This window comes from Carassius gibelio, chromosome B5 (assembly GCF_023724105.1).
Source record: "Carassius gibelio isolate Cgi1373 ecotype wild population from Czech Republic chromosome B5, carGib1.2-hapl.c, whole genome shotgun sequence".
Taxonomy (NCBI): domain Eukaryota; kingdom Metazoa; phylum Chordata; class Actinopteri; order Cypriniformes; family Cyprinidae; genus Carassius; species Carassius gibelio.
Window position 1 is genome coordinate 6,388,199 of NC_068400.1, and position 9,708 is coordinate 6,397,906.

Sequence of the window (9,708 nt, forward strand, 5' to 3'; positions counted from 1 at the left end):
ATGTATGAATAAATTGTTGAACTTTCACTCAATGTGATCTTAAATGCTTGAACAGTAATATTAAATAATAGTAATATATATTTTTCTAGATGAATCAATCATCGAGACAATGAACTGTAATGTTTTAGTCTTTAGTGAGCCCATTAGTGGTCTTCCAGTGACATCTAGTGGTCGTAAATGGAATTTATCATACAACACTGTCTCTTTAACCTTTATAACTGTTATATGTTGTCTTAATTTCATTCCAAAGAAGCATACGCAATTTATGTATAATTTCACAGTCTAGATAATAGTACTGCACTGATTTTAAATAACCTAGATATGGCTGACAGTAAAAGAATAGAACAGAATTACAGACACACACAAACATGAAATGTTTAAACTACTATATTAATACTCAATAAGCATGCTTAAACCCACACACAGATGCACACATTTTGTTATATATATAGATAATTAAAATAAATGATGGGTGATAAAACCTATTGCAAGTCTTCTGTTTTTATGGGCTTCTATGTCATTTTTCAGGTTTCATTGCAATCATAATCTGGCATAATTATAAACATTAGATATATCTGTATGAATAAATTGGTAAACTTTGATTCTGTGTGATCTGAAATGCTTGAACAGTTATATTAAATAATAGTAATATAAATTTTTTCTAGATGAATCCCTCAACAAGCCCATAAACTGTAATGTTTTAGTCTTTAGTGAGCTCATTAGTGGTCTTCCGGTGACATCTAGTGGTTATAATTGCAATTTTTTATTCAACACTGGGTTTTGAAGCTTTATAAATATTACAGTGTTCTTTTTTACCTAATCTCTGTTAAATTTTGCATGATTGTTTAGAAAAAATACAGATCTAATGCATGTGTGATTATATTACCCCTTTTTTATTTTGCAGTTTAATGCCATTCACAACAGAAATCTTTTGTTTTTTAGGCCATTTTAACTGTTATAGCACCAGCTATTTTCTGATCTTAATGAAACTTTGCATGCTTGGTGGGTCATCTTTCACATGTTATAACCAAGTTTCATAAAGTTTTGAGTTTTTGTTTCAGTTTTATAGGCTTTAGGTTACATGTGGCCACGGCCCTTTCCTAAATGACCTCTTATAGCTAACCAAAGGACAAAATGCAACATATTTTGGAAAATTATTGATCTAGAGAGTCCATAGAATATTATTGCAGTGGTTTGATCAAGACTGAACAAAAAACCAGGTGACCCAAAACATTCAAATTCGTGGACCAATTTTACGAAAAAGGCTATAACTCGGGAACAAAATTAGATATCTTCACCAAACTCAGAACTCATTTGCATGAACAAAAACTTTAGTCAAATTATTTTTTTTTTCCATATCTGCCACTTGGTGGCGCTACAGGATGAAAAAAAAATCAAATGGCTATAACTAAGCAACCGTTGATCCAATCAACTTGAAAATTGATATGGCCCAATGTGGCACAAGTGCTCTATGAGGAATTTCACTTATCTTAAAAAACATGGCCGCCATTGGCCAAACAACTTTAAGCACCTATTTGGCAAGGTTAATGGAAGTCGATCGGAACGAAACTCGGTGGGCATGTTCGACTCATTGCCCTAAAGGTCTGTAAGTATTTTGAAAGAAATTGCCCACAACATTGTCACCTCCCACAGAACACAACAAAGCGATTTGATTACAGCGCCACCTATTTTCCAAAAATGATAATGCATCATTTTACTGGAGTTTTACTGGCTGTTTCAATTACACTCTTCCAATAATTGCTTTTCTTACTCGTTGCATTTGGTCTGATGCTCCATGCCATGCTTAGCTCCTCGCTGTGGAACTTTTATTAACGATTTTCAGCCATTTCAATTACAATCATGCAATTATTAATTTCATTATTAATTGTTGCATTTGGTCTGATGCTACATATGCTTAGCTCCTGATGTTGCCGTTGGAGTGCTTGGCCCCGTGATTGCTGCTTGCAGCTATATTTAGGGGCCAAGCACCGAAGGTGCGAAGGCACCTATTGTGTTCGTTGGCGTTATTAGGGGCCAAGCACCGAAGGTGCGTAGGCACCTATTGTAATCGTTGGCGTTATTAGGGGCCAAGCACCGAAGGTGCGAAGGCACCTATTGTGTTTGTTGGCGTTATTAGGGGCCAAGCACCGAAGGTGCGTAGGCACCTATTGTAATCGTTGGCGTTATTATTATTCTTCTTCTTCCGCCGCAAGTCTATGGCAGCCCATAGAACCGATTGCGGGAAAGTTGTATAATTTGGCACACTGATAGAGGACAGTCCCAACATTAACTATAGCAAATTTGAAGTCTCTATCTCCTACTCTCTAGCGCCACCACTTGTCCAAACTTTCAATGTTTGTATGCTAATAACTTTTGAACCGTAAGCCAGAAAATGGAAATTCTTTTTTCCTCTGAATCCTTGGCTCATGCCAAGTCGAATGAACCCCAAAATTCAAAAATCGCAAGGTTTAGTTTTTTCGCTATTTTCAATTATTCGAAAAACCTACTTTTTCGAACTCGTCCTAGACGGTTAGTCCGATTGCCACGAAAATTGGCTCAGATCATCTTCAGACCATGCTGGCAAAAAGTTATGGAATTCAAGTTGATTCGTCCAACTGTTGTCGAATGACACGTAAACAAATTTGACGAAAAGCACGCAAACATGCACGTGAGGCTATATCCCGGCAACGGTTTGTCATATTGAGACCAAACTTGGCGTGTGTTATAACAAGCATGAACTGAGACTACCTGCAGTGTTTCGACACAGCGCCACCTAGTGGTCAGGAGATATGAAAAATGCATATTTTGGCTTATAACTACTGAATGGTTTGGCCAAAAATCACACAACTGGTCTCTTTAGATTCAGTGAGTCATGTCGAGTCAAATGATATCCAATTTTCCTGTGTCGGCCATTTTAGGCGTCGGCCATTTTGAATTATGATTTAAAATGCTGTATTTTTTGAACGCAGCATCGTATCGTTTCGCAAATAATTACAAAAATATTCGGCTCCATGCCCTGAAGGTACTCAAAAAGTTTGGTGGCAGCGCCACCTTGTGGCCAATAGTTATAATGAAATATCACATAAATGCTAATAACTTTTGAATAAATTAGTCTATTTAAATTAAAATGGTCTCGCTATATTCTGTGGGTCATGCCGAGAGTATTGATACCAATAATGTGAAAATTGGCCTTACTTCCTGTCCGCCATTTTGCTTAATGTTGAAAACCTACTTTTTCGAACTCCTCCTAGACCGTTAGCCCAATTTTCACCAAATTTAACGTGCATCATCTTCAGAACATGCTGGCAAAAAGTTATGGATTTTGTGTCGATATACGTAACGGTTCTCATTTAGCGCATCAACGAATTTGCTGGAAGGGTGCCAAAATGCATTTGAGGCTGTATCTCTGCAACACTTTGACATATTTGCACCAAACTTTGTATGTGTCATCGCCACCTCACACTGACCATGCCACATAAATTTGGTAACAGCGCCACCTATTGGTCAAGAGTAATAAACCATTCATTAACCATGAGTAATTACACTTTTTAAAATGCTAATAACTTTTTAATGCATTAGCCTATTTGAAGGAAACTGGGCTCAAAATATTCCCTGGCTTATGCCGATAACATAGATACCAAATATACCACAGTAAGCTGAACTTCCGGTCCGCCATTTTGATTTATGTTGAAAACATACTTTTTCGAACTCCTCATCAACCGTATGTCCGATTTTCACCAAATTCGAATCAAATGATCTTCAGGCTATACTGATTCAAAGTTATGGATTTTGAGTCGATAGACAAAACCGTTTTCGCATACCACATCGACGAATTTGAGGCACAATGAGAAAATGACACTTGAGGCTGTATCCCTGGAATGCTTTGGCATATTGACACCAAACTTTGTGTGTGTCATTGAAAAGTCACACAGAGTACACCAAATTGATTTTATAACAGTGTCACCTATTGGTCAAGCTTGATAAACCAAGTAATCATGCTACTAGAGGTGGTATTGGTGTTTTTTTTTTTTTTGCCATTTCAAATACAATAATTCCAAAATTGCTGTTATTGCTCATTAATGTATTTGGTGTGATGCTTTATGCAATGCTTAGCTACTACATTTGTCGTTGGAGTGCTTGGCCCCGTAATTGCTGCTTGCAGCTATATTTATTATTATTATTCTTCTTCTTCCACCCCAAGTCTATGGTAGCCCATAGAACCGATTGCGGGAAAGTTGTATAATTTGGCACACTAATAGAGGACTGTCTGAACATTAACCGTAGCAAATTTGAAGTCTCTAACTCAAACTCTCTAGCGCCACCAATTGTCTAAACTTTCAAAAACTTGATGCTAATAACTCTTGAACCGTAAGCCACAAAATGAAAATTCTTTTTTCCTGTGATTCCTTGGCTCATGCCAAGTCGAATGGACACCGAAATTCAAAAATCGCAAGGCTTAGTTTTTTCGCTATCGTCAATTGTTCGTAAAACCTACTTTTTCAAACTCGTCCTAGGCCGTTGCACCGATTGTCACGAAAATTGAATCAGATAATCTTCAGACCATGCTGGCAAAAAGTTATGGAATTCAAGTTGATTTCTCAAACCGTTTCCGAACAGCTCATGAACGAATTCTTCGAAAAGCACGCAAACGTGAACGTGAGGCTATATCTCCGCAACGGTTTGGCCTATTGAGACCAATCTTGGTGGGTCTTATAACAACCATTCCCTGGGACTACCTGCAGTGTTTCGGCGCTGTGCCCCCTAGTGGTCAGGAGATATGAAAAATGCATGTTTTTGCTCATAACTTCTGAACGGTTTTGCCAAAAATCACAAAAGTGGTGTCTTTAGATTCAGTGCATCATTCCGAGTCGAATGATACCGAATGATACCAATTCGGCCATTTTGGGCGTCGGCCATTTTGGATTTAGTTGTAAATTGCTGTATCTTAAGAATGAAGTTCCGTATCGTTTCGCAAATAATTACAAAAATGTCCGGCTCCATGCCCTGAATGTACACAAAAAAATTGGGGGCAGCGCCACCTTGTGGTCAATAGTTATAACGATTTTTTCGAAAAATGCTAATAACTTTTGCATACATTAGCCTATTGTAACAAAGCTGATGTTGATAGATTCCTTGGGTCATGCCGAGAACACCGATACCCCATTTGTCAATTTTGGCAAAATTTCCTGTCCGCCATTTTGATTCATGTTGAAAACCTACTTTTTCGAACTCCTCCTAGACCGTTGCTCAGATTTTCACCAAATTTGATTTGGATCATCTTCAGACCATGCTGGCAAAAAGTTATGGAATTTGTGTCGATACACGTAACCGTTTTCAATTAGCGTACCAACTAATTTGCTGGAAAGATGCCAAACTGCATCTGAGGCTGTATCTCTGCAAAGGTTGGAGATATTTACACAAAACTTAATATGTGACATTGTCACATCACATTGACCACGCCACATCATTTTGGTCACAGCGCCACCTATTGGTCAAGAGTAATAAACCAATCAATAACCGCTAATTATTACATTTCCAATAATGCTAATAACTTTTGATTGCATTAGCCTATTATCATGAAACATGTCTCAAAATGTTCCTTGGGACATGCCGACAACATACATACCAATTATGTCATATTAAGCAAAACTTCCTGTCCGCCATTTTGATTCATGTTGAAAACCTTTTTTTTAAACTCATCCTCAACCGTTTGTCTGATTTTCACCAAAATTGAATCAGATCATCTTCAGACCGTGCTGACAAAAAGTTATGGATTTCGTGTCAATAGACGAAACCGTTTTTGTACAGCGCTGCTTCAGATGTCAGGCATCTTCACAAAATGAGTCTGAGGCTATATCTCTGCAAAGCCCATTAGTGGTCTTCCAGTGACATCTAGTGGTCGTAAATGCAATTTATCATACAACACTGTCTCTTTAACCTTTATAACTGTTATATGTTGTCTTAATTTCATTCCAAAGAAGCATACGCAATTTATGTATAATTTCACAGTCTAGATAATAGTACTGCACTGATTTTAAATAACCTAGATATGGCTGACAGTAAAAGAATAGAACAGAATTACAGACACACACAAACATGAAATGTTTAAACTACTATATTAATACTCAATAAGCATGCTTAAACCCACACACAGATGCACACATTTTGTTATATATATAGATAATTAAAATAAATGATGGGTGATAAAACCTATTGCAAGTCTTCTGTTTTTATGGGCTTCTATGTCATTTTTCAGGTTTCATTGCAATCATAATCTGGCATAATTATAAACATTAGATATATCTGTATGAATAAATTGGTAAACTTTGACTCAATGTGATCTGAAATGCTTGAACAGTAATATTAAATAATAGTAATATACATTTTTTCTAGATGAATCCCTCAACAAGCCCATAAACTGTAATGTTTTAGTCTTTAGTGAGCTCATTAGTGGTCTTCTGGTGACATCTAGTGGTTATAATTGCAATTTTTTATTCAACACTGGGTTTTGAAGCTTTATAAATATTACAGTATTCTTTTTTACCTAATCTCTGTTAAATTTTGCATGATTGTTTAGAAAAAATACAGATCTAATGCATGTGTGATTATATTACCCCTTTTTTTTTTGCAGTTTAATGCCATTCACAACAGAAATCTTTTGTTTTTTAGGCCATTTTAACTGTTATAGCACCAGCTATTTTCTGATCTTAATGAAACTTTGCATGCTTGGTGGGTCATCTTTCACATGTTATAACCAAGTTTCATAAAGTTTTGAGTTTTTGTTTCAGTTTTATAGGCTTTAGGTTACATGTGGCCACGGCCCTTTCCTAAATGACCTCTTATAGCTAACCAAAGGACAAAATGCAACATATTTTTGAAAATTATTGATCTAGAGAGTCCAGAGAATATTATTGCAGTGGTTTGATCAAGACTGAACAAAAAACCAGGTGACCCAAAACATTCAAATTCGTCGACCAATTTTACGAAAAAGGCTATAACTCGGGAACAAAATGAGATATCTTCAACAAACTCAGAACTCATATGCATGAACAAAAACTTTAGTCAAATTATTATTTTTTTTCCATATCTGCCACTTGGTGGCGCTACAGGATGAAAAAAAATCAAATGGCTATAACTAAGCAACCGTTGATCCAATCAACTTGAAAATTGATATGGCCCAATGTGGCACAAGTGCTCTATGAGGAATTTCACTTATCTTAAAAAACATGGCCGCCATTGGCCAAACAACTTTAAGCACCTATTTGACAAGGTTAATGGAAGTCGATCGGAACGAAACTCGGTGGGCATGTTCGACTCATTGCCCTAAAGGTCTGTAAGTATTTTGAAAGAAATTGCCCACAACATTGTCACCTCCCACAGAACACAACAAAGCGATTTGATTACAGCGCCACCTATTTTCCAAAAATGATAATGCATCATTTTACTGGAGTTTTACTGGCTGTTTCAATTACACTCTTCCAATAATTGCTTTTCTTACTCGTTGCATTTGGTCTGATGCTCCATGCCATGCTTAGCTCCTCGCTGTGGAACTTTTATTAACGATTTTCAGCCATTTCAATTACAATCATGCAATTATTAATTTCATTATTCATTGTTGCATTTGGTCTGATGCTACATATGCTTAGCTCCTGATGTTGCCGCTGGAATGCTTGGCCCCGTGATTGCTGCTTGCAGCTATATTTAGGGGCCAAGCACCGAAGGTGCGAAGGCACCTATTGTGTTCGTTGGCGTTATTAGGGGCCAAGCACCGAAGGTGCGTAGGCACCTATTGTAATCGTTGGCGTTATTAGGGGCCAAGCACCGAAGGTGCGAAGGCACCTATTGTGTTTGTTGGCGTTATTATTAGGGGCCAAGCACCGAAGGTGCGTAGGCACCTATTGTTTTCGTTGGCGTTATTATTATTAGGGGCCAAGCACCGAAGGTGCGTAGGCACCTATTGTTTTCGTTGGCGTTATTAGGGGCCAAGCACCGAAGGTGCGTAGGCACCTATTGTTTTCGTTGGCGTTATTATTATTCTTCTTCTTCTTCTTCCGCCGCAAGTCTATGGCAGCCCATAGAACCGTTTGCGGGAAAGTTGTATAATTTGGCACACTGATAGAGGACAGTCCCAACATTAACTATAGCAAATTTGAAGCCTCTAACTCCTACTCTCTAGCGCCACCACTTGTCCAAACTTTCAATGTTTGTATGCTAATAACTTTTGAACCGTAAGCCAGAAAATGGAAATTCTTTTTTCCTCTGAATCCTTGGCTCAGGCCAAGTCGAATGAACCCTAAAATTCAAAAATCGCAAGGTTTAGTTTTTTCGCTATTTTCAATTATTCGAAAAACCTACTTTTTCGAACTCGTCCTAGACGGTTAGTCCGATTGCCACGAAAATTGGCTCAGATCATCTTCAGACCATGCTGGCAAAAAGTTATGGAATTCAAGTTGATTCGTCCAACTGTTGTCGAATGACACGTAAACAAATTTGACGAAAAGCACGCAAACATGCACGTGAGGCTATATCCCGGCAACGGTTTGTCATATTGAGACCAAACTTGGCGTGTGTTATAACAAGCATGAACTGAGACTACCTGCTGTGTTTCGACACAGCGCCACCTAGTGGTCAGGAGATATGAAAAATGCATATTTTGGCTTATAACTACTGAATGGTTTGGCCAAAAATCACACAACTGGTCTCTTTAGATTCAGTGAGTCATGTCGAGTCGAATGATATCCAATTTTCCTGTGTCGGCCATTTTAGGCGTCGGCCATTTTGAATTATGTTTCAAAATGCTGTATTTTTTGAACGCAGCATCGTATCGTTTCGCAAATAATTACAAAAATATTCGGCTCCATGCCCTGAAGGTACTCAAAAAGTTTGGTGGCAGCGCCACCTTGTGGCCAATAGTTATAATGAAATATCACATAAACGCTAATAACTTTTGAATAAATTAGTCTATTAAAATTAAAATGGTCTCGCTATATTCTGTGGGTCATGCCAAGAGTATTGATACCAATAATGTGAAAATTGGTCTTACTTCCTGTCCGCCATTTTGCTTAATGTTGAAAACCTACTTTTTCGAACTCCTCCTAGACCGTTAGCCCAATTTTCACCAAATTTGACGTGAATCATCTTCAGACCATGCTGGCAAAAAGTTATGGATTTTGTGTCGATATACGTAACGGTTCTCATTTAGCGCATCAACGAATTTGCTGGAAGGGTGCCAAAATGCATTTGAGGCTGTATCTCTGCAACACTTTGACATATTTGCACCAAACTTTGTATGTGTCATCGCCACCTCACACTGACCATGCCACATAAATTTGGTAACAGCGCCACCTATTGGTCAAGAGTAATAAACCATTCATTAACCATGAGTAATTACACTTTTTAAAATGCTAATAACTTTTTAATGCATTAGCCTATTTGAAGGAAACTGGGCTCAAAATATTCCCTGGCTTATGCCGATAACATAGATACCAAATATATCACGGTAAGCTGAACTTCCGGTCCGCCATTTTGATTTATGTTGAAAACATACTTTTTCGAACTCCTGATCAACCGTATGTCCGATTTTCACCAAATTCGAATCAAATGATCTTCAGGCTATACTGATTCAAAGTTATGGATTTTGAGTCGATAGACAAAACCGTTTTCGCATACCACATCGACGAATTTGAGGCACAATGAGAAAATGACACT

General features: G+C 37.7%; 2 long non-coding RNA genes across 3 annotated transcripts in view; one reads left to right on the forward strand and one right to left on the reverse strand.

The window, feature by feature from the left end:
• Positions 1 to 9,708, reverse strand: part of LOC127957739 (uncharacterized) — a 180,308-nt gene that overhangs the window by 123,689 nt on the left and 46,911 nt on the right. The gene's annotated exons all lie outside the window — the stretch shown is intronic.
• Positions 1 to 9,708, forward strand: part of LOC127957741 (uncharacterized) — a 65,158-nt gene that overhangs the window by 6,734 nt on the left and 48,716 nt on the right. The window contains exon 2 of the long non-coding RNA XR_008153841.1: positions 7,943 to 8,314. This is a non-coding gene — a long non-coding RNA (uncharacterized LOC127957741). The remainder of the gene's footprint in view (positions 1 to 7,942; positions 8,315 to 9,708) is intronic.